The 25,970-nt window shown below is 36.3% G+C and overlaps 1 pseudogene across 1 annotated transcript; it reads right to left on the bottom strand.

The window, feature by feature from the left end:
* Positions 1-1,217: 1,217 nt before the first annotated feature.
* On the bottom strand, positions 1,218-2,200 carry LOC309628903 (small ribosomal subunit protein uS5 pseudogene; annotated as a pseudogene). Its single transcript has one exon. The product of its transcript is annotated as a small ribosomal subunit protein uS5 pseudogene (transcript).
* Positions 2,201-25,970: the final 23,770 nt, after the last annotated feature.

Below are 25,970 nucleotides of genomic sequence, written 5' to 3'. Positions count from 1 at the left end.
CCCTAATACCAAAACCAAACAGATTATATATTAAAACAAAAAAAAACAAAAAAACTATAGACCAGTATCTCTCATGAACATAGATGTAGAAATCTTCAGTAAAATGTTAGAAAATTGAATCCAACAATGTATAAAAAGAATTATACACCATGATCAAGTGAGATTTACCCCTGGTATGCAAGGCAAATTCAACATTTAAAAAACCAATTAATGTAATGCATCACAACAGACTAAAGAAGAAAAATTACATGATTGTATCAGTAGACACAGAAAAAGCATTTGGCAAAATCCAATACCTATTCATGATAACAACTCTTGGTAAACTAGGAATAGAGGGAAACTTCTTCCACATGATGAAGAATATATAGAAAAACCTACAGCTGACATCACACTTAACTGTTTAGAAACTAAAAGCTTTCCCACTAAGATCAGAAACAGGGCAAGGATGTCCCGTTTTACTGCCACTTTTCAACATCATACTGGAAGTACTGGTGAATTCAGTAAGACAAGAAAATGAAAAGTAAACAGATTGGGAAGGAAGAAATAAAACTGTCTTTGCTTGCAGATGACATTATCATCTATGTAGAGAGTCCAAAACAATTTATTTTTTAAACTCTGGAACTAGTAAGTGATTCCAGAAATGTTGCAGGATGCAAGGCTAATAAACATCAGTTACTTTCCTATATATCAGCAATGAAAGGTTAATTTGAAATTAAAAACACAATACTGTTTACATTAGCACCCTCAGAAAGGTATAAATCTAACAAAATATATATGTGGTTAATATAAAACTGCAAAACTCTGATGAAGGAACTCAAATAAGAACAATAAACAGAGAGATATTTTATGTTCATGAATAGGAAGACTCAAAATTGTCAAGGCATAAGTTCTTAACTTGATCTATAAATTCAATGCAATTCCATTCAAAATCCCAGTAAATTATTTTGTGGGTATCAACAAACTAACTGTAAAGCTTATAGGGAGAAATAAAATATTTAGAATAGCCAATGCAATACTGAAGGAGAAGAACAAAGTTGAATAACTGACACTTCCCAAATTTCAGACTTACTATAAAGCAACAGTAATGAAAGCAGTGTAGTATTGATGGAAGAATAAACAAATAGATCCATGAACAGGATAGAGAGCTCAGAAATAGACCCACATATAGTCAATTGATATTTGACAAAGGAGCAAAGACAATACAATGGAACAAAGATAGTCTTTTTTTTTTTTTTTTTTTTAGCTTCAATCACTTTATTTTTCTTATAGAAAACTATGTGGTGGCTACAGCTGGAGCCTGGGTCCTCTGCATGGAAACTCTGGTGTGGGTCTTCACAAGATGGTCAGTGAATTCCTGATACGGAGACTTGGTGAACACCATCTCTTTCCAGAGATCAGGAGTGAGATAACTGTAGGTCTTGGAAATGGCATCAAAAGTGGCCTTGGCGAAGTTGCCCAGCGTTGCAGTGCTGCCCCTGGCAGAGGTGTAGCAGTCGTCAATTCCAGCCATCATCAGTAGCTTCTTGGGCACAGGGGCTGAGACGATGCCAGTGCCCCTGGGGGCAGGGATGAGGCGCACCAGCACAGAGCCACAGCGGCCAGTCACCTTGCAAGGGACGGTATGGGGCTTGCCAATCTTGTTCCCCCAGTAGCCTCATCGCACGGGGACGATGGAGAGCTTGGCCAGAATGATGGCCCCACGGATGGCAGTGGCTACCTCCTTAGAGCACTACACACCCAAACCAACATGTCCGTTGTAATCCCCAATGGCAACAAACGCCTTGAACCTGGTCCGCTGGCCAGCACAGGTCTGCTTTTGCATAGGCATAATCTTCAAAACCTCGTCCTTGAGAGATGCCCCCGAGAAAAAGTCAATGATCTCAGATTCCTTGATGGGCAAAGAAAAGAGATAGATCTCCTCCAGGGACTTGATCTTCATGTCCTTGACCAAGAGGCCCAGCTTGGTGACGGGGAGCCACTCCTTGTCCTCGGCCTTGCCTCCACGAGCTCCGCGGCCTCGGCCCCGGCCCCGACCGCGACCCCGGCCCCGGACGCCGCTGCCGAAGCCTCCGCGGAAGCCACCACGGCCTCCCATGCCAGGGCCCCCGGGGCCTCCAGGGCCTCCGGGCCCTCCCGCAGCACCGGCGTCATCCACCATTTGGTGTTTTTAGGGGAAAAAAAAAAGCCAAAGATAGTCTTTTAAACAAATAGTACTGGAACAACTGGACATCCACGTGCAAAAAAAAAAAAAAAAAAAAAGAATCTAGCCACAGACCTTACATCCTTCATAAAAATTAATTCAAAATGAATCGCAGAACTAAAATGTAAAAACCAAAACTATGAAACTCCTAAAAGATAAACTCCTGAAATCTAAATGACTTTGGGTATGGTGATGGCTTTTTAGATACCAACATCAAAGTCAAAATATATGAAAGAAAGAATTGATAAGCTGGATTTCTTTAAAATTAGAAATATCTTCTCTGTGAGAGACATTGTCAAGAGAATGAAAAGATAACCCACAGTTTGGGAGAAAATATTTGCAAAAGACACATCTGATAAAACATTGTTATCCAAAATATATAAAGAACTCTTTAAACTCAACAATAACAAACAATCTGATTGAAAAATGGGCCAAGACCTTAATAGACACCTCACAAAAGAAGATATACAGTTGGCAAATAATCATATGGAAAGATACTCAATATCATATGTCATCAGGGAAATGCAAATTGAAACAACAAAATTCTACTACAGACCCATTAGAATGGCCCAACAACACTGACAACACCAAATGCTGATGAGGACGTGGAGCGGCAGAAACTCTCATTCATTCCTGGTGGGAATATCAAATGGTACAGCCACTTTGAAAGGCAGTTTGGCAGTTTTTTTATGAAACTAAATATACTCTTACTATATGATCCAGCAATCACACTATATGGTATTTACCCAAGACAGGTGAAATCTTACGTCCAACCTGCACATGGATGTTTACAGCAGCTTTATTCATAATTGCCAAAACTTGGAAGCAATCAAGAAATCCTTCAGTAAGTGAGTGAATCAACAAACTGTGGTACTTCTAAACAATGGAATATTATTCAGTGTTAAAAAGAAATGATCCATCAAGCCACAGAAAGACATGGAGGAAACTTAAATGCATATTACTCAGTAAAAGAAGCCAATCTGAAAAATCTGCATACTGTATAAGTACAATTATATGACATTCTATAAAAGGCAAACCTATGGGGCTTCCCTGATGGCGCAGTGGTTGAGAATCCGCCTGCCAATGCAGGGGACACGGGTTCGAGCCCTGGTCTGGGAAGATCCCACATGCCGCGGAGCAACTAGGCCCGTGAGCCACAACTACTGAGCCTGCGCTCCGCAAAAAGAGAGGCCGCGATAGTGAGAGGCCCGTGCACCGCGATGAAGAGTGGCCCCCGCTCGCCGCAACTAGAGAAAAGCCCTTGCACAGAAATGAAGACCCAACACAGCCAAAAATAAATAAATTAATTAATTTAAAAAAAAATAAGTATCCCTTTCCTGTTATTGAAAAAAAACACAGGTTTTGAAATATATTCTTGCTGAAATGCAGAGCTGATTTAGTATGCATGTGAGTTTCAATGTGACATCCTGATACTTGGGTGAGAAAAAAATATTCTAAGCCTGTTGCTCATAAATGTAAATATCTCACTGCTACTGCAGTGGTGTGTAATACTTTTCCTACCACCACTCATATTCAGAAGGAGTTAGTTGACCTAAGCCCACAACGTCAAAATGCATTTTGTTTTATCATCAGCATGAACTTGGCATTTCATCCTTGAAAGACATAATGTGTTGTTTGCAACAAGTCAAGAAAGAATAATCAGTTATTGCTGATCATGTTTCCTATTTAATCACATGTTGAAGAGAACCTTGATTGCTGCTTTTGAGCTTCACACACTAGGGAACAAGACCTTGGCAGAAGCTGGAAGCATAGCATGAACGTCTACCAAGCCTATTCTGGCTTATTTTAATGCATTTATTTGTAATTCATATATCATTACAAAATAAACAAATCAGGAAAAGTTCTAGACAAAAGAACACAGCAAGTGTTCACTGGATTGTCCCAGGCAAACCAGGATGTGTGGTTCTGACCATAAAACACTTTATGACAGTACTTTTGGCAAGAGCAAGACTCAGAAAGAAAGTTACATGGTATATCTAGGGTAGGCTGACTACTAGAAACAGTTACATGGTATACCTAGGGTAGGCTGGCTACTACTACTACTATACCTAGGGTTCCAGGCTTGTCATAAAATCCTGGAGACTATGCTCTGCATGGAGGCAGGGAGTCTATTTATTTGACCGCTATCTCACTCTAAAAATGACTTGTGACAGCTTAAAGAAAAACACATATTATGTATAATTAGAAAAGTGTACAATATAAATAATCAATTTTTCCAACAAAATACAAAGTGCTCTGGATGAGGTAAGAAAACTGGATGGTCTTTTCTTTCTCTGAAAGTCTTTATAAAGTTTGGTTGGTGACTATTTAGAATATTTCTGCACAGGCAACTTCTTTTTTTTTTTTTTTAACATCTTTATTGGAGTAAAATTGCTTTACAATGTTGTGTTAGTTTCTGCTGTATAACAAAGTGAATCAGCTATATGTATATATATATCCCCATATCCCCTCCTCTTGCACCTCCCTCCCACCCTCCCTATCCCACCCCTCTAGGTAGTCACAAAGGGCACAGGCAACTTCTTAATTCAGCTGTATTACTGCATGTATAAGTTTCTAAAAAATAGAATCTGTAGTCAATTTTAAGTGTCACATCTTGGCCTAGTTTTGTCTAATAGAAATCCATCATACCTCATGCATTGTTTAAATTAAGAAAGATGACTTTTCAACATGTACATGCCTTTTATTTCTTTATTCACTCACATCTTGCCTTGTTCCATAACGTATCTGAGGCAACCATATGCACGTTCATAATTTTTATAGTACTAGTATATTATCAGGTTGGTGGAGCAGATTGGACAGCACTAAAATCATGCCTATTTCTTTAATTTCTTATGCAAGTAGGATAACAGAGATAATACTTACTCATTCAGAATTGGAATTGAGATTGGAAGACAAATTATGGAATTTGGCCCATTTAACAGCACCTTCATTTCGTTATTGTATATATACTATATCTTAATATCATAGACTTTAAAATATATTCAATTTTATCAGTTCTCTAAAATCATACCCAAACTGTTTTTTTTTTAATGTAATAATCAGAAAACTGAATTGGTGAACCAGGGTAAACATAGATTTAGTAATTTAGACTAATTCTTGACCCATTAAAAAATGAAGTAGAACCCACATCAGCTTTAGGTTAATCATCTCTTTAAGTCTCATAAGAGAACCAGTCTTTTTACATAACTGGATTGTTATAGGCTGAACTGTGTCCCTCCAAAAAGGGATGTTCAAATCCTAACTTCCAGTACCTTAGAAGGTGACCTTATTTGGAAATAGGATTATTGCAAATGTAATTAGTTAAGATGAAGTCACATAGGAGTAAGGTATGCCCTTAACCCAATATGACTAGTGTCCTTGAAAGAAGAGACAGATGCATAGACAGAAGATGGCCATGTAAAGACAAATGCAGAGATTAGAATTATCTAAGGCCAAGGAATGCCTGGACTACTAGGAGCTGGAAGAGGCAAGGTAGGCCCCTTCCCTAGAGGCTTCCAGGGGAGCATGGCCCTGCTAATACCTTGATTCCTGTACTATGAGAGAACACACTTCTGTTGTTTTAAACCACCGTGTGGTACTTTGTTATAGCTATATAGGGTTAAAGATTTTGAAAATGAAAATAAGCTATTTATAAATGACAAATATATTTTTAATTTAATTTTAAATGACAATTTTTATATGTCTTTCACTTTTATTTTCATTAAGAATTTGTAATCTCAAAACCTTTTCATTCTTGACATTTCAAGATGGTGATAGAATTACATCTTCAAGGAGGGAAGTTATTTACTATGTTTAACTGAATTTATCTCATGCTTTCATAGACTGTTTTTCCTTCATCAATTTATCTATTTTTCAACAATTTCATGCAACCACAGATGCCCCACCTGTATTAGAGATTATCTCCTGTGTCCAGTGTATTGCATAACTTCTATTTCTAAATATTCTTTGCTTTCTAATAATTACATAGAAGAGAACACAAACAATTTTAAGACATTTCACTATTGAGAAAACTTCTAAAATTTATGTTCCTCATTTTGTGGAGGTTTTGTATTTATGTATGCACAAATATTAACAGAAATATATATTCATGTATAAATGGTCAATCATATAATCATTTAACTTTAGATTGATCAAATTTCTATTATTAAAAACTTAAAATTGTGTTATATATTTGAATTTACCTTTGAAGTAATCTTTGGATTAAAATTTACACATTTGCCCAAGATCTAAGGGAGCACCATTCAGTGATTATTTCTTTCATTTAACTGTATGGGCATGAAGCCTTTGGGGGTGGGGGGGCATGTATGAGTGTCCAGAATCCTGGCTGTAATTAAAGAAACTGACAGCAGAGCTGTTGAAATGCACCTGAGCCACATGTGTGGGCTTGGACAGGAAACTTTTTTTAAACAATTACAGAATTAATTTCTAACCAAACAATAGACATCTGGCCACTGTGAATGGAAGTTTCAAGGAGTTACAGAAATGAAGAAATTATCAGTATTGGATCTTGTATCTGGTTATAGACTCTTCTCAATGTTATGTGGAAAAGTAGTACCTGAAGCATGTGGAAAAAACATAAACACCTTCATTTATAATTGTCCTAAAAATTATTCCAAATTTAGGTCATTTTTTCTATCCCTTCAAAGCAATGACAGAAGAATGATCTCTAGAGCTTTTCTGATGAACACAGCATATTCTTTGCTAAGAACTGTCACCTTCTGTGGTAGGCAGAATAATGCACCCCACCCCTGGGTCCCACACACAAGATGATCACCAGGAGCCTGTGCATATGTTACCTTATATGGCAAAAGAACTTTGCAGATGTGATTCAGTTAGAGACTTGAGACAGGGTGATTATCCTGAATTATCCAGACGTATCTTTAAAATGAGTCCTTAAAATCAGTAAACTTTTCAATGGCATGGTCATAGAGAGGCAGATGTGACTACAGAAAGATGACCAGAGAGATGCAACATTACTGGCTTTGAAGCTGGAGGAAGGGGACCACAGGCCAAGGAATGCAGGTAGCCTCCAGAAGCTGGAAAAGGCAAGGTAACAATTTCTCCCAGAAGCCTGTAGGAAGCCCTGCTGACACCCTGACTTTAGCCCATTGAGACTCATGTCAGACCTTCCAATCTATAGAACTGTGAGGTAAGTCTATGTTGTTTTAAGCTACCACATTTATAATAATTTATTATGGCAGTAATAAAAAACTAATACACCTTGATTGACACTTTATTTTTAAATACCTGATTATTCTTTAGATATGCTACATAAACTTCAATTAATTATTATCTATTTTGCTGGAGCTAGGGTCACAGTGAGTAGTGTGTGCTTTATGAAAATATTATTTTGAGCCCATTCTCCAAAAGCTAGGATATAAAAATATTTGGCTATTGAACATTTATAAGTTATGCACATGACATTTAATTATGGTTGCAAAAACTGCTGGCACCTAATCACTTGAAAGTTGAATTTTAGCACTTTGAAAAATTCACTTTCAATAAGACTGCAAAACATTTTCTCGACTGGGATAATTTCTAAGAAATAAGACACTGCACTCTGCTTTACTTCTTGCCTAAACTGGTATTGGGTAACACAGGACAGTAATACACTAAACGTCCAGCAGAGGCAGCAGTTTGAAATTCTCTTCCCACCACCAAGGACACCCAGCTGAAGTTAGCTGAACCTAAACATACTCATGTGTATGTTTCATTTTATCATCAGCAAGCACTTGGCTGCTCTCCTTGAAAGAGAAGTATAAATTATGTTGTGTGTGGGAGGGGTCTGGAAAAGAGCATTGGGTCTTGCAGGTCATCTTTTTCATTTAATCATATAGCCAGAGAGTATTCTGATCACAGCATTAGTATTTTACATACTACTAGGCAAGATCAAGGTAGAAGCTGGAAGTAGAAAGTGAAATTTTACCAAACCCATCTTGACTGATTTTAATGTAACCATTAAGTGTATTTATTTGAAATTCATACTTTGTGAATATTTCAGGTTGAAATGCTAAGCAGGACAGGACTCTGGCCCAGCAGGTGTTCACTGGGATTCTCTAGCCAAACCAGGATCTGTGGTTCACCCTGAACATGAACTACTCTACTGCAGCATCATTTTCAAGTGTAGACTTCTCAGCAAGGAATAGCTGCTTACTGTGTGTAGGAAGAAATCATACCAGGGTTCCTGGCAGTAGTCTGCTGGGAAACATTAAACAACCAGCTCTGATGGTAGGGTGGGTGGGTGGGGAAATCTAACTTGTAGCATTTGCCAAATTCTATGGTGGACATGTTTCTATCATGGACAATTTCAAGCTACCTACTTAAAATAACTGAATATGGAGTTGGGAAGGGATGCACACAATCTGTTCTAGCAAGTGGGTAGGAGCTGATTCCAGCACACCACCAGGTGCCATATACACAAGGCATGGAGGCAGAGTCATACAGGACTGGATTCTAAGGATCCCAGAAATGAATACTATAGACTAGAAATTAGAAGCTCTTCCTTTTTTTCTTGGCACTACCTATGTTTCACAGATTCTAACATGATTTGTGTGGGGGGGGGGGAGTGGGGGGAGTAGTAGGGGGGTTTTTGAAAGTTCATTCACTTAAACATTAAAATACTATATTATTTTAATGTTATTATAAGTTCATTTAAAAAGATCAAAATTGAAAATTCATTTATTTGTTTTGTGGTTATTATGTGAATTCAAAATTTTGGTGACCATAGCTTATTGGGGGAAAAATATTCTTACCAAATAAAGAAACCCATGGAGCAGAGATTAACTTAGGTGTTGTGTACTCTTTCTGCTGCCCAGCATCAATCCAATTTTGGAAGGTTTGAACAACTGGACAACTACTTTATAATTCACTCTAATTTTCCTACAATGGCATTACATTTATTAATAAGTGAGGCTTCTAAATTTTAGTTGTACTTTCTTCAAGGTCAATTGTCAAACCTTACTCTATTTAATAAACGGATGTTAGGGTCTGAATGTTTGTGTTCCCCCAATATCTATGTGTTGAAATCCTAGCCACCAATATGATATTAGGAAGTGGGGCCTTTGGGAGATGATTAGACTACGAGAATGGAGCCCTCATGAATGGGATCATTGGTCCTATAAAAGAGACTGAGAGCTCCCTTACCCTTTCTGCCATGTGAGGACACAGCAAGAAGACAACCATCTATGAACTAGGAACAGTTCTTCACCAGAGACCAAATCTGTTGGTGCCCTGATCTTGGACTTCCCAGACTCAACAACTATTAGAAATAAATGTTTGTCGTTTAAGCCACCTAGTCTATGGTATTTTGTTATAGCAGCCAAAATGGACTTTACAATGGGAGATTTTTGGTGATCCATTGTCTAAGTTTTCAGTAAACTGAAATTACTGAACAAAAGCTTGCAAGCAGAAAGGCATTAAAAATTTTCCCTATAAAAGCACACAAGGGACTGAGCACATTAAAAGATAAGAATACAAATAGCATATATAATTTAATTTTGAAAATTCTGTATTTGTGATTCAGACTATATCTTATAATTCATGAAAATGATTTTTTGATGGAGCTTCATTTGAAAATTTATATGCTGAACCAAAGTGAAATAAAATTGAGGTTGCCTAAAATATTGTGTATGTGAATTTGACAAATCATTTAGATGAATCATAAATAAGTGAAAACTTAATTTGACAAGTCTTATTTTCAAAAATATATTTCAAAGAAAGGACTTTTGATGGAGGTGAAAAGACATTACCTGTGAAAATATTTGGTCTGAAATAATCGCAAATTTCAATGTGAAAATGCTTATAATTTGAGAATAGCCTCCATTTAGCAGAATGTTCACCAAGCTTGCATGTACCTCAGTACCAGTAGAAAGAGTATTTCCTCAATTCAACATAATATGATTTAGAGAGAAATCACTTAAAGGTATGAATACAGGGAATTATAATTAAGTAATTAATAGGACAATTAAAATGTATTTTCAGAAAAATCCTAATAACTAAGGATTAGAGATAGAAAGGAATTAAAATATATGAATATATACCAAGAATAATTCTTCTTTTATTTTTAATGTACAGATAATCAACATAAAGGAAATTTTTTTAAACGTGGCTTTAATATACCTAGTATATATGTTACTTTTATTTTTTAGAAAAACTTTTATATTTGAATTTATTTGAAAAAAACTATTTGAAGAGTCAACCAATGTTATGAAGCTAATTGGTTAATCCATAGATACATATTTTCAAAATTTCAAATTAATTTTTTTGTACGAGCTTTCACTCTCAAAATTGTCTCAGTTTGGATGACATACAGTGTTTTTGTGACTCTAAGATACACTGACCTCTATTACCTTTCACCCAGGATAATCCCCCTTTCCTCCTTTTGGTAATCTCAAAAGCAGTCCCCAATTTGCTAGACTGTCCCTTCCTCACAGACCCAGACCCTCAACTACCAGCCGCCTCCACGTCCCCTAGCATTAGCCCTCCAGTGGGGTCTGAATTTAGAAAATGGTAGAAAGAGTTGTTGACTTCAGGTAGCTTCTGCTTTTAAGTTACCAGAGTGACCACATGGTGCGTTGTTTTAGAAGAGGAAGGATAAAATGTAGGGTGGTTGTAGAAGTTAATGTCTTATATATTATGTTAACTCTCTCTAGCTATAAAATAATTCCTTACTTGCTTTGTAGTCTCTCTTTTTCCATAGTTTAATCTTTCCCTTCATTTCTGCAATCTTTCTCCTCTGCCACATTGAGGTGCTTGGGAGAGGCCCAGCCTGGAATCATAATTCTAGTCTAAGAAATTCTATTTTCAGTTTTCAGTCTTCCCTTTTTCTCCAGTAAGAATTATTTCTGTGATATTTAGGTTAAAATATATGCTAGATAAGATCTGCTCAAAGAGAAGGGTTTATTATGTCCCCGCAGAACTGCAGAGCTGATGCGAATCTGCAGAGCTGATGCGAATAGCTACAACAATTGTTGATTTTAAGGAAGTGCCTTGTTGACTTATGATAGAGTGATGGGGGTCACCTTTGTTATAATGCAGACATACTCAAACTGAATGACAGTCAATCTTTGTAGAAGAAATGTATCCTGTCCACATAAGGTCATTACCAAATTCATCAGCAGCATTCTGTTTATACTCTATTATACCAAATCTTTTACATTGCAATATTTGTGTATATGTCTGTCTCTCCCAGTAGACTCTGAGCTACTTAAAAATTGGGATCTTATTAATTTCTATATCCCCAGGGCCTAGTATAGTCTGGGCACAAAATAGGCCCTCAATGAGTAATTGATGAATAAAGGAATCATGAATTAAATCATGTCTACAAATTCTCATATCACAAATATTGCATATGCTTGAAGAATGTAATGAGTTATTCACATCATTGTTACATGGTCCGTTACAAGTCATCTGCCATGAGGAAGCCTTCCTTTTGTCTCATTAGCATTATTACACAACGTTCATACAACTTGTACCTATTTTCAGAATGACCAAGACCTTATCCCATAAGATTCAAACATTTCTTTAATATTTTTTGTTCCCAACCAGTAACTCTGTAACCCAAATTGCAATAAAAACATAATGAAAAGGAAAATATTTAACTTTCCAAGTTTCAAGATGCTTTAAAGATCAATCACCCAGTATAATTCTGTCAATTAACAAATGAATCAACTCTTACCCCAGGGAAACTTAATTCATCCAAGTTCACACGATTAGTTAGTGATGAGGCTATTTCCCTTTACCCAGTGTATGGTTACCCAATTAAATGGATGTAGGTCCCTCTGAGTAAGGACTTCAAATCTTTATAGCACGGTACATTTGCTTTGTTTTACAGGTTCCTTCTCCTGGAAAACTGGCCTTTCCTTTGGTCAGTGTAATCTGGAACTTAAAGTTGGCTCATATCATGAAACTGGGCAAGGGACTGTGACATTCTATGGGGGCAGAAACCCTCAGCCTCCTGATCATCCATCCTTGAATTCCTTTGATTTTTTATAAAATGATCAATATCCTTGTCAGCTTCTCATTTATGTTTTCCCTAAGCTTACAGTGTTCTAACAAGTATCTCTATATTTCTATGTGACTCAGCCCCACAGCTGCCACTCTGACCTTGCTGCACTGACACCTAGCTTATGTTATTTCAGAATTCTTTATTTCCCATTTTGTCAGAGATATTCCAGGTCCTTAGATCTCAATGTAAACTCTTCCCTCTTTCCAGTGTTATGTACCAGTGATCAATCCTGGACTTCAGAGGATAGCCACCACTGACCTTCACAACAAAGTGGGAGACTCACCTTACTCACTGTGGAAAACAGAATGTCCCCCAGCCTCCTGCAGAACATAGTCAGCTACTGAGTTTGTAGGCCTTATGCAGTTTATCCACTCCAGCAGGCCAATTCTTTGACTCTTTTTATCCTTTCTTTCACTATATGCCATCTTAGTTTTGACATTTATATCTTAGTGAGAGCCATCACTTTCTTTCAGCTTCCAAAAATCCACCTAGTTAGTTAGCACTATCTTCTCTCATCCTCACCAAAATGTATTACCAGTATCATGGGAGAGTGTTTGCAATTGGTCCAGCTCCCTCAAGATCCAGTCCCATACATACATAATTCCTGCCATCACTATTAAATTAGTAAATCCTGCATTTCTTTTGGTATGTCATCCTCTTTCTCTTTTAGCAAAACTAGCACATATCTAGCTAAATTATATTGTCCCTTAATCCTAGATTTTAGTTTCTGGCCAGGACTGGAATTAGAGTAGATCAAAGGAGGTGGGATGTATATTGTCTTTCAAGACAGAGAACAGCATTGTCTTCAAGAAATGGAGAAAGATGACTTTTAATATGAAAGAGTAGACTACTTCTACAGACTTAGCCAATACAGAGGAATCTCTGGATGAAAGGTTTCCAAGTGCATTGACCTAGATTTCTTCATCTCAAGATTTTGCGGGGGAGGAGGACAGTGATGTCATATGGATGACAAAATAGGTCATCCCCAATTTCAGTTCCCTTCATGAGAAGACTAACCAGAAACTACTCATACACAAGACACAATTGTGAAAATCTCAGAACCCAGTGATAAGGGTGAAGCATCTCCCTGGACCACAGAGACCAAGAAGGACCAGTGTAAAAGGGTAAGAGGAGCAGCTACACTCTGACCATATCATCCCTTCCCCATGCTGGCACAGTGATGCACGGAGAGGGTTGAAGGTGCCATTGCTTCACACTTAAAGGGAACAGAACCAGCTCAGACCCAACCCTTAGGGCTTTTGCTCCAGCAACTTGGGACCCAAACCCACCCTGATAGGGTGGTGATAGCCACTGAGCGTAGGAGAAACCCCAGCTCACACCTGGTTCTGGTTCTAGCCCCTCCATTTCCAGTCCCACCTCCCACCAAGGGGATAGATGCCAGCACACACTGGGGGAAGATGTGACTCATGATCACTTCAGATCTAGCTCTCCCACCAATGGCACTGGACACACATAGATGTCATAGGAATGCTCACACACAAAGCTACCCCTTCAAGACCAGGCTATGTAACTGTTTCACCTAACTTCATAGAGTCAGAGAAAGTCAAGCAAAAATGAGAATACAGAAGAATTTATTCCAAATGAAAGAAGAAGAAAAAAACCCTGAAAAATCAGCAAATGAAACAAAGATAAATAATTTACCAGACAAAGAGTCTGAAGCATCAGTAATAAAACTGCTAATTGAATTAGGAAAAAGAATAGATGAACACAGTGAGAATTTTAACAAGGAGCTAAAAAATATAGGAAAGAACCAGTCATAGCTGAAGAATATAATAACTGGAATAAAAAACACACTAGAAGGAATGAATAGCAGACTAGGTGATACAGAAGAAAGCATAAGTTCTTCTAATGATCTGGAAGATAAAATAGTGGAAATCACCCAATCAGAACCGCAAAAAGAAAAACAAATTTTAAAAAATGAGAACAGTTTAAGGGATCACTGAGACAACTTCAAGAATACCAACATTCACATTATAGGGACCCCAGAAAGAGAAGGGAGAGACAGAGGAGGTCGAAAATGTATTTGATGAAATTATGCCTGAGGGACTTTCATGGTGGCACAGTGGTTAAGAATCTGCCTGCCAATGCAGGGGACTCGGGTTCGATGCCAGGTCCTGGAAGATCCCACATTCCACAGAGCAACTAAGCCTGTGTGCCACAACAAATGAGCCTGCACTCTAGAGCCCACGAGCCACAACAACTGAAGTCAACACTCCTTAAGCCTGTGCTCCGCAACAAGAGAAGCCACCACAATGAGAAGCCCACGTACCACAAAAACAATTAGCCCCACTCACTGCAACTAGAGAAAGCCTGTGTGCAACAATGAAGACCCAACACAGCCATAAATAAATAAATAAATAATAAATTAAAAGAAAAAGAAATTATGGCTGAAAACTTCCCAAACCTGAAGAATGAAATAGATATTAAGGTACAGGAATCACAGAGAGTCCCAAACAAGATGAACCCAAAGAGACCCACAACAAGACACATCATAGTTAAAATGGCAAAAGTTAAAGATAAAGAGATAATTCTAAGAGAAAACAGAGTCACATACAAAGGAACTACATAAGGCTACCAGCTGATTTTTCTGCAGAAACTTTGCAGGCAAGAAGAGAATGTCATGATACAGTTAAAGTGCTGAAAGAGAAAAACCTACAACCTAGGATATTCTCTTCAGCAAGATTATTATTCAGAATTGAAGGAGAGATAAAGAACTTCTCAGACAAGCAAAAACTAAGAGAGTTCATAAATACTAAACTGACCCTAAAAGAAATGTTAAATTGACTTTTTTAAATGGAAAAGGCCACAGCAAGAAGTAAGAATTTTATAGAAAAGGAAAAATCCCACAAGTAGAAGCAAATATATAGTAAAGGTTGTGGATCAACCACTTAAGTAAGCTAGTACAAAGATTAAAACAAAAAATTGTAAAATTAACTATAATTACAATAAATAGTTAAGTAATAAACATGAAGATAAAAAATATGACATCAAAATCACAAAATGTGAGGGAGGGGAGTAAAAAAACATAGCTCTTTTAGAAAGTGTCTTAACTTAAATGACTATCAGTTTAAAATAATTAGATATAGTTATAGGTCAACATATATGAACCCCATGCTAACGATAAATCAAAAATCTACAACAGATACACAAAATTAAACAGAAAGGAAAATAAGCATACCACTAAAGAAAATCAAATACAAGGGAAGAAACTAAGAGAAGAATAGAACAGAGAAGAACTACAAAAACAACCAGAAAACAAGTAACAAAATGACAATAAGTACATACCTATAAATAATCACTTTAAATGTCAGTTGATGGAGTAAATGCTCCAATAAAAAGATATAGAGTGGTTGATTGGATAAAAAAAACAAGACCCATCTATCTATATGCTGCTTATAAGAGACTCACTTCAGAGCTAACATGAGGGGATGGAAAAGGCTATTCCATGCAAATGGAAATGACAAGAAAGCTGGGGTGGCAGTACTCATATCAGACAGAGCAGACTTAAAACAAAGCCTATAACAAAAGACAAAGAAGAGGATTATATTATGATAAAGTGATCAATACAAGAAGAGGATATAACACTCATTAACACATATGGATCTAATATAGGAACACCTAAATATATAAAGCAAGTATTAACAGACATAAAGGGAGAAATTGAAAATAGCACAATAATAGTAGGGCACTGTAACAACCCACTTACATCAATGGACAGGTCATCCAGACAGAAAATCAATAAGGCAACAGAGGTCCTGAATGACACAATATACCAGTTGGACTTAATAGATATCTACAGGACATTCCAAAAACAACAGAATACACATTCTTTTCAAGTGTACATGGAACATTTTCCAGGATAGATCACATGCTAGGCCATAAAACAAGTCTCAACAAATTTAAGAGGCTATAAATTATATCAAGCATTTTTTCCAACCACAATGGTATGAAACTAGAAATCAATTACAGGAAGAAAAATGGGAAAAATACAAACACATGGAGAGTAAACACCATGCTACTAAAAAACCAATTGGTCAATGAAGAATCATAGACAAAATAGATGAAGGAAATTCTGTCATTTGTGACTTTGTGGTTGAACCTTGAATGCATTATGCTAAGTAAAATAAATCAGATAGAAAAATACAAATACTGTATGATCTCACATATATGTGGAATCCTGGGGAAAAAAACAAATTCATAGAAACAGAGAGTAGACTGGTGATTGCTTGGGAGTGGGGAAATGGCGAGATGTTGGTCAAAGGGTATGAGCTTCCAGTTATAAGAGGAATAAGTTCCAGGGGTCTAACGTATAGCTGGGTAACTATAATTAACAATACTGTATCGTATACTTGGAAGTTGCTAAGAAGTAGGTCTTAAAAATTCTCACCACAAAAAAAAGTAATTACATGAGGTGATGGCTGTATTAATTTACTGTGGAAATCATTTTGCAATATATATGTACATCAAACCATCATGCTGTACACCTTAAACTCACACAATGTTATATGCAATTCTATCTCAATAAGCTGGGGGAGAAAAGAGGGGTCTCACTCTTTCCCAATCAAGACCCTAACCTTGGCATAGCATATTTGCTGAAGTTGACAATTCAGTCTTTTCTAAGGCTCTGATCTCCTTATAATTAAGTTCTGGGTCTGATCCTCTGCTTTTTATATCTGGCTGTAGAAGATGAGAGTCTCTTCATACTCTGCCAAGGAAACCCTCTGGTTTTCACATTTCACTTTAAATTGGTGATTAATAACCCATGCCTTTGTCTGTCTTTTCCAGTAAATTGATGACATTCAGCAGCAGCCATCCAATTCTACTGTCCTATATTTACTGCCTGCTCTGAGCTTCTCAATCATAGGGGTTATTGTGCGCATCAGTGCATTCCCTTCTACTGGTATGTTATCCTAATTCACCATTGGTTAAAATTTGACCAACTGCACAATTACATCATACAAGGGAATATCAGTATTGCATTCATGACCCATAATGAAATATGCATTGCCTTCTGGCTGGCAGATGATCAAGGTCCAAAATCTTTTAGAATCTGTTTCCTTAGACCACCCAGATACTGGTACCAACACTCAGGCTTCATTTAGTGTGGAACAGAATCTAGGACAGAGATTTGAATTCAAGAAGTATAATGTGCTTGGGATTAACACCTGTGGAGAAGTAAGGCAAGCAGGAATGGACAGAGTAAGAAGCTAAGCTGCAATGCTGTTGTGACAAAAGACAGCCAATTTCATGGAGACTTCTGAAGTTGCAATGGTTCACAGTTGTATCCAAAAAACACAAGGGGACCACACAGTTTATTCCCAACATGACTCAGTCAAGATATATGCTTCAGGGAAGAGATAAACATGGGTGAGGCAACTTCCTTTGTCTGAGAGTAATACCTGAGGGTAGAATTAACTGTGAACCATCTGCAGGTAACTCTTGGGACAGTAGGGGAATTGACCCCTGAAGTGAGATCTGGGTGACACACTATAGCATTCAATATAAATAACTTGGTGGAAACTTTTTATTAAAGTGATAATCTCCTGATTTATTATATCTCCAAGTGCTGAATTTGTTTAAAGGATATCTATCTTAAACTTCTTTGTAAAATTATGTAAAATCTGACCAAATGGAAATCACTTTTAATTTATAATATAATCCCTCTAAGATATATTAAAAACTTTCTGCCTCACAATAATAATGTCTTTTAAAATGTCTTTATGCTTTTTCAGGAGTAAAGAACCAAAGAAAAGAGCTCTACCTATGAAGACAGTATGAATTCTTCAAGAAATGGGTGTGGATCTCAGTTTCTCTTTTGTTAATTAGTACATTTTCACTGATATTTTCAAACATATAAGCATTCAAAATTGGAAAATCTCACTCTTTATTGGGATTTAAAATATCTGTATGGAGCATAATAAAGTTTTAAATAGAATAATAGATTGATTTTTTTTTCCTAAACAGCTCCTTTTTCTATGAAAAACATTTTCTAAGATTAACCACTGTAGTTATTAGGCCTTTTGAGAGCACCATGAAGGCTGAGAAAAGCTAAACAGGAAGGCAGGAAAAGGAAAATACAGGTTTCTCATTCAGAAACTTAAGTTTTCTGAATTCTAGGTTAAAAATGTAGTATATATGGGTTCAGGATCCATTTCCCATGATAGATGATACCTGTCTCACACCACTGTAAAACCATTCTCACATGACCCGCTTATCATGAAGTCAGATAAATTGTCTGTAGTATACCTTCATGGTTTTCTGCCTTCTCAAGAGTCCAGAGTAACTAAGGCTGTAGGAGAATTTATCTTTTTTGGTGATTGTTTAGTCCAAGCCTCCCATGAAAAAACGATCCATCCATTTCCAGTTCTCATATGTTAACTGGAGAAGTTCAAATCCAGTACAATAGGTCAAATAGGAATAGGCAACATACCATCTTCTCCAATTTAAGATCCATTCTACTTAATCCCCCATCCCCATCCCAACTTCTTCCTCCTCTTTTATTTTTTTTTTAAACAGAAGCACCCATAGATATCGATAAATGCAAAATGATAATAGAGGAGAAAGAATATCCAAGAAAGAGTGGGCAAACCTAAAGGAGACGGAGCCCACCCTCTGTTTTGTTCTCCCCAGTAAGTTTCTGTGTAAAAAACTCTCAGCTATAGCATAGATACATAGACATAGCATTTCTCAGATAAAAGAGAAGATAGATGAAGATGTTCCCTGCCCTTAATAGTTGTGACAAGACTAACCTAAACTCAGTACTACCCAGGGAGATAACCAATGCCTTCCAAATTCTGAGGCCTCCTGTCTCGGGCCCCCATGCTCAGTAGTAATAAAGGAGTATGTTACCCAATTCCCTCAAAGCAGAAGTGTCATACGAACATCAGTTGAACAGACCACTGTACCCCAACCCAGGCAGCAGAGTGAGCCAATCTTTCTACCACAGAATGCTGGGATTGAGGATTCAGGTCAGAGTGCTTTCAAAGAGTAGGCATTCATTCTCTCCTCCCCCTGCCTCAGAATAAGTGTTCCCTCTGACCATCTTTTCTGACCCCAGAGGCTCCTCCCCAGTGGCAGGAAGAGCTTTGCCCATGGTGAGGACCAAAGGGGCATAGCTACACCCAGACTCCCAGTTTCAATTCCACTACATACTGCATCTCATTGTCAGCAAATTTAGTCCACAGGTGGCTAAGTACTGATGAGTGAGGCATTGGGGAAGCCAGTTCTTAAAGTCTAGGGTGCAGATTAGAGAGAGAGAATCCTCAGATAAGTAATATTCAGCAAACTGCACTGGGAAAAATCTAAATATTAGAAAGAAAACTCAGTGAAATTATGACCTGTTCAGCAATTTCAAATATAGGGAAAGAGCATTTCAGCTTTTGTTTTGAACTGAATAAAAGAAGAGTACTTTGGATGAGGTTGGGAGCAGGGTAGTTAGAATAAAGAATGTTATCAATCATGAATTGATAAGGACAACTTTAAGAAGAACTGTTCTATCACCAAGAGCTTTAGAAAACTTGCTCCTAGTCTGCTAAGCTCAGTTGATGCTTTCTGTATCAATACTTCATTGGTTGACTAAGCTGTATGAACAAACCATGTCTTCCAGACTTTTCTTAACACCAATTGGATAGCAAACCACAACTTTCCAAGGTCACGTATATGCTCAGGGTCAGGGCGGGGTGGGTGGAGTGGGGCTTCTTGAACACCCATTAGTTAGACGAAAGAATTCCCTGCACCCAAGGGGATAATGCACTGAAAAAACAGTTTAAGACCCTTGAGATAAGCCAGTACTTAGCAGCATCCCCATTATGTAAAGAAGCAGGTTCTCAGGACAGACTGCTATGGAACAAAACAGCATAAAACAAAAATAAGAGTACCTATAACTATAACAATCAGTGGTATATTTGTAAATCACTTCCCTGTATGTATAGGTAGATGCTATAGACTGAATATTTGGCCACACACTCCCCAAATTTATACAGGCATCCTAATCCCCAACGTGATGGTATTTGGAGATGAGGTCTTTGGTAGGTGATTAGGTCATGGTGGTAGAACCCTCTTGAATGGCATTAGTGTCCTTATAAAAGAGACCCCAGAAAGCTCCCTTACCCTTCTGTCGTGTGAGGACACAGTAAGAAAATGGGCATCTATAAACCAAGAAGCAGTCCTTCTCCAGATGTGACTTCATCTTAGACTTTGTAGCCTCCAGAACTGTGAGAAATGACGGTTTATTGTTTAAGCCACTCACTCTATGCTATTTTTGTTACAGCTGTCTGAACAGACCAAGACAGTAGGAATCCTAATTCAGTAGAGTTTGCTTTGTTTCTGGTGTGAATACTTACACCATGGCCAATTTTAAAATACTAATGCTTTAACAGCTGACATGGAAAATTTCTGAATATTTAACATTTGACTCCAGGAAACCAGTACAAGCCAGTTCTGCCATGCCACTAGTACAGCCTTAATGATGATAAAAGAAACAGGATACAGACAATTATCTTGGCTACATCAGGCTAAGGATATTTGCCCCTTTTCTAAAGTAGAGGTATTGGAAATAAAATTTTAAAAAGAAAGAAAACTATCCTATAGAGTTTTATACAGGTTTCATTTATAAATTGGTGCTTAATAAACTCTATGTAGACTAGCTTATGTGGTCCCCACATGTGGTATGAATTCATTCAGTTTTATCTTCTTTGCCATCTTTATAAATTCCTAAATTAAAGAACTTCTTTAGTTACAGGAATAGACCCCAAAGTACATCTGGGCTTGGTAGATTTTTCTGACAATTGCCATCTAACATTTTATATTAAAATGAAGAGGTGAGGAAAGTAACAACATTTCAAGACAGATTAAAAACTTCTGATCAGGGTATAAAACACATTAAATTTTCAGAGAGAGTTTTCCATTTATTCAATATTACTCTGAAATCATATTTTGTTGGTAAATGTGTATAAATGTATTAATAATCTAAACTTACATAGACACAATGAAATAAATTACAATTTAAGTATCTTTGGTTTTATTAGAATGTATACTTGTTGGTCCCTGTGATCCTAAAAGAGAGAAGCCTTACATTACATATATGCCTTTGAACTAAAAGACCAGAAATAGCAACAGAGTTGCCCTTCAAGAATAAGAGGGTTGTAATATCTAAAATAAACCCCCAAATTCTTAACTTCAAGGGAACAACAAAGAAACAAGACAAGATGCATCAGTTGTTCTTGAAGTATATCTTTACGGGACAATAGTTCTGGAAGAGATAAAAAGTGTCTGAACTAGAAAAATTGTGATGGGAATATAAAAATTAGGACTACTATTTGCAAGGGACTCAAAAAAAGCGACTTAAATTGGTTTGTTCCAGAGATAGAATTTATTGTATCGAGTAATTGAAAATCAAACAGTTGTTTGATTCAGAGACTCAAAATATGTAACTTAGACACAGTATCTCTCCATATCTTTACACTTGTCAATGTCCACTTTATTTTCAACCTCCATATGATTACAAGATATTAACAATAGGTCTGGGCATATATCACCCAGAATTATGGTTGAATAAAATAACATTCTAGATGGTTGAATAAAATAACATTTTTTGAAGAACTTGTCAAGCCTATTTCAAAATTTATACAATAAGGAAAAGAACTTAGCAAAAAAAGTGTTAAAAATAAGAACATACTTGAATACCTTACACTACTACAATCACGCTAAAGTAATCAAGAAAATATGATATGGGATAAAGGATAGGACTGGAGATCAATGGAACAAAACGGAAGTCTAGAAATAGGCCTACATTTATAAGGTCAAGTTGCTAAAGTAATTAAATGGAGGAGAAAATAGTCTTTTCAACAAATGGAGCTAGAACAGCTAAATATCTACATAGAAGAAAATGAACCTCAAATTTCACACTACATACAAAAATTACCTCAAAATATATCCTATATCTAAGCATAAAATCTGAAACAATAAAATGTTTGGAAATGTGTCAGAGAAAACTCTCTGTAACATTAGATTAGGCAATAATTTTCTAAATAAGGCACAGGAGCATAAACCATAAAAAGAAATAAATGGTAAATTGTATTTCATCAAAACTAAAAAACTTTGCTCTTTGAAAGACACAATTAAGAAAACAAAACACAAACTACTGACTGGGAGAAATGTTTGCAAAGAATACCTGGAAAGGAATGTGTATCCAGAATATATTAATAACTCCTATGACTCAGCAATAACAAGACAAACAACTCAATTAATAAATGGCAAAAGATCTGAAAAGACATTTCTCTATAATACCCAAATGGACAATAAACACACGAAAAGATGCATAAAATTACCAGCCGCCATAGAAATATAAAGAAAAAACACAATAAAATATCACTACATACCCACAAGAATGGCTAAAATTAACAAGACCAACATTACCGAGTGCTGAAGAGGATGTGGCACAATGGGAACTCTCATACATTGTAGGTGGAATCAAATATTACAACCACTTTGGAAAAGTTTGCCAATGTCTTATAATTTAAGCATACACATCATACACCCTAGCAGTCACATTCCTATTTACTTACCAAGAGAAATAGAACATATGTTCTCACAAAGATAATTATTCATAAATACAAAACCTGAGAAGCACTCAAAGCATCATCAACTGATGAATAGGTAAAAAAATTGCAATATATCCATACAGTGGCATACTACTCAGTAATAGAACAAACTATTGATACATGCAACCACATGGATAATCTAAGATGCATTATGCTAAGTGAAAAGCTCAAACACAAAAGATCACATGCTATGTGATTCTCTTCATGTCTAATTCTGGTAAAGGCAGTGAAAGTGAGAGAAAGTAGATCAGCAGTTACCTGGGACCAGAGGTCAGGGGAGGCTGTTACAGCAAAAAGAATGAAGAAACATTGAGGATGAAAAAAAATGCTCTCTATTTTTAACTTAAAATGGGAAAAATTTGTTATATTTAGATTTTACCTCAATAAAATGGGAAAATTTTATTATATTTAGATTTTACCTCAGGGTAATTTATGCCTGAGCCTCTCTTTCCTCTTTCATTTCTTCTCCTTCTCCAAAAGTTTAGTCCTAGAAAATTAAAATGTGGTATTTGACTTGAAGAGTTAGCATCTACATATAGTTTTTGATAAAGGTATGTGTGTATGTGTGTGTACGTTCCTTATTTCTGTCCACTGAAATGTACTGAAAGTAGTGATCCCCAATACCAATAAACACACTGAACATCCAGATATTGGTTTCCAATCATCATTCTACAATAAAATGAGCCAGAACTCCTTGGAGAAATGGTTGATTTTACAGCTCAGCTAGAAAGTGCAGAAGTGCTCAAAGAACTATGGGGTCACGAAAACACAGATGCCAGTTTAAAGGGATTTCCACTGTCTAAATCGAAGACAATGTGAGCATTAAAATAAATAATGATAGTAACAGGTTATAATGGGTTTTACTATAAGTAAAATAGTAATTAACTCTCTACCATGTATCTATACTGATAATATAGTACATTAATAAATTAATAAATTGAAAGTTATTGAAGAATGGGATAGTAGTATAACCCCAATATACTTCCACATAGAATGTTCATTAATACCAAAAGAAAAAGGAGTAGGTCTAAATTAAGGAATTCTAGCAGATACTGCTTTAATCAAGTGATCGAAGTGAATATAATCAGCAATATGACTAATTAAAATCGGTTGCTACATGATAGGATGCAAAGTAAAGGAAATCATGAGGATTTATAGACAAAACCAAATTGAGGCACACATTTCAAAATAATTATACTCAGTCTTCAAAATTGTCAAGGATATGAAAGGTAAAGAAAGACTGAGGAACTGTTCCAGATGGAAGGAGACTAAAGAAACACGACAACTAAATGCAGTGTATGATTCAAGATTTATTATTTTGAGATAAAGGATGTTATTGGGACAATTGATAAAACCTGAGTTGGATCTAAAGCTTAGATGGTGTAGTAGGCAGAAGAGTGGCCCCTTAAAGACGTACACATCTTAATCCCCAGAACCTGTGAATATGTTATTTTGCATGTCAAAAAGAACCTTGAAAATGTGAATAAGTTAAGGATTTAACACAGAGAGATTGCCCTGGATTATTCAATTGGACCTAATGTAATCATGAGTCCTTGTAATTGAAAGGAAGACACAGGAGGGTCAGAGTCAGAATCAGAAAGAGATTCAAAGATGCTTTGCTCCTGACTTTAAAGGTGGAGGAAGGAGACCATGATCTTAATAGTTGTATCATTGCTATCGGGGAGAATGTTCTTGTTTTCAGGAATTACATACCATAGATTTAGAGACTGAGGGAACATTGTCAGCAAGTTACTCTCAAATGGTTCAGAGGAAATAAAAATATTTAAACTTTACTTCCAACCTTTCTGTGAGTTTGGGATAAATTTGGCCTAAATTCTCAGATATTCTTAACTAAATTAGTTATTGTGAACAAAGGGAAAGAATCCAAGATCTAACATTAATACCCATGAATAGAGGTGTTGTCATAATTCTACACAAAGCACATAGTTGCTTAAAGCAAAACCTGGAATATACTTCCATAAGAAAGAAAAATGGAAGGTAGGCAGAAAAACCAATAAAAGTTCACTAAAAGGAGTTAAAACCAACAGAAACAATTAAAATAACATTTCAGAAGGAAACCCAGTTGGAATTATGGAAAAAAAGAAAGGAGAAGTCAAATATGTTTGACTTCTCCAGGGTTTCAAGTTTGGATAATTTATTTTTGTACCATTCATTGAAATATGGACTTCAGGAGAGAGAGAAAATAAACACAAGTAGATGATAAATTCATATTTTGACATGTTGAGTTTGAGATGCTAGAGATCTACTTGGAAATGCCAATTAGATAATTAAAAATATTAGCCTAGCTATAAGGAGTGTGGGGTAAAAGCTGAAATGCAGATTAGATTAGTTGATAGAGAATGGTTGAGAGAGCCAGAACAGATGAGTGTAAAGGTAAATGAAAAAAAAAAAAAGAAAGAAAAAGAAAGAAAAGAGAAAAGAAAAGAAAAAAAGAGAAAAGGGAAGACAGAAAAATGGAAAATTGGAGTAAATGCCCATTAATAGACTTATATAAGAGGGCCTACTAAATAGGAAACAGGTAGACATGAGAGTAGGAAACAATACATCACCAATGACAGTAAAGCAGAGAAGTTAAGCGGGATAAAAAATGAAAACAGACTATTAATTCTTATATGTGAGGAAACACTGATGTTTTCATGAGAAAGATGTCAATAGTGTGCTTTAGTGTAAAAGGGTAGGATTAAAGGGTTAGTATAAATTGAGGAAATGAAGCCATCAAACGTAAAACAATAATTATTTTGGATATAAAAGGAAAGAAAAAAGATGAAGAAATATCTAAAGTTATTAGAAATGTCAACAATAGCATTTGCTTTGTTTTGTATTTAAGAGAATCTTATTTTAAAATACATAGCTAATAGAGAGAAAAGCATGAGAGAAAGTTTGGTAAAATCAAATTCTAAAAAAATGAGGAAAGAGATTAAGGACAAAGCCTGTAAAGTAAAAGAGATAGATCTGAAAAGATAGCAGAGGAAGAAAATACTGTGAAAAAATGAGAGATGTTGAGTTGGATGGGTATGGATTATTAGTGATATCTACCAATGTTCATAGTTCTTTTTCAGAGCTCATTCCTCACTCTAAAGTTAGAGGTGGCTATGATTTC

The sequence above is a fragment of the Balaenoptera borealis genome (assembly GCF_965194805.1).
Source record: "Balaenoptera borealis genome assembly, chromosome: 5".
NCBI lineage: Eukaryota > Metazoa > Chordata > Mammalia > Artiodactyla > Balaenopteridae > Balaenoptera > Balaenoptera borealis.
Note: the sequence above shows the minus strand (reverse complement) of the source record. Positions and strands in the feature narration are given on the sequence as shown.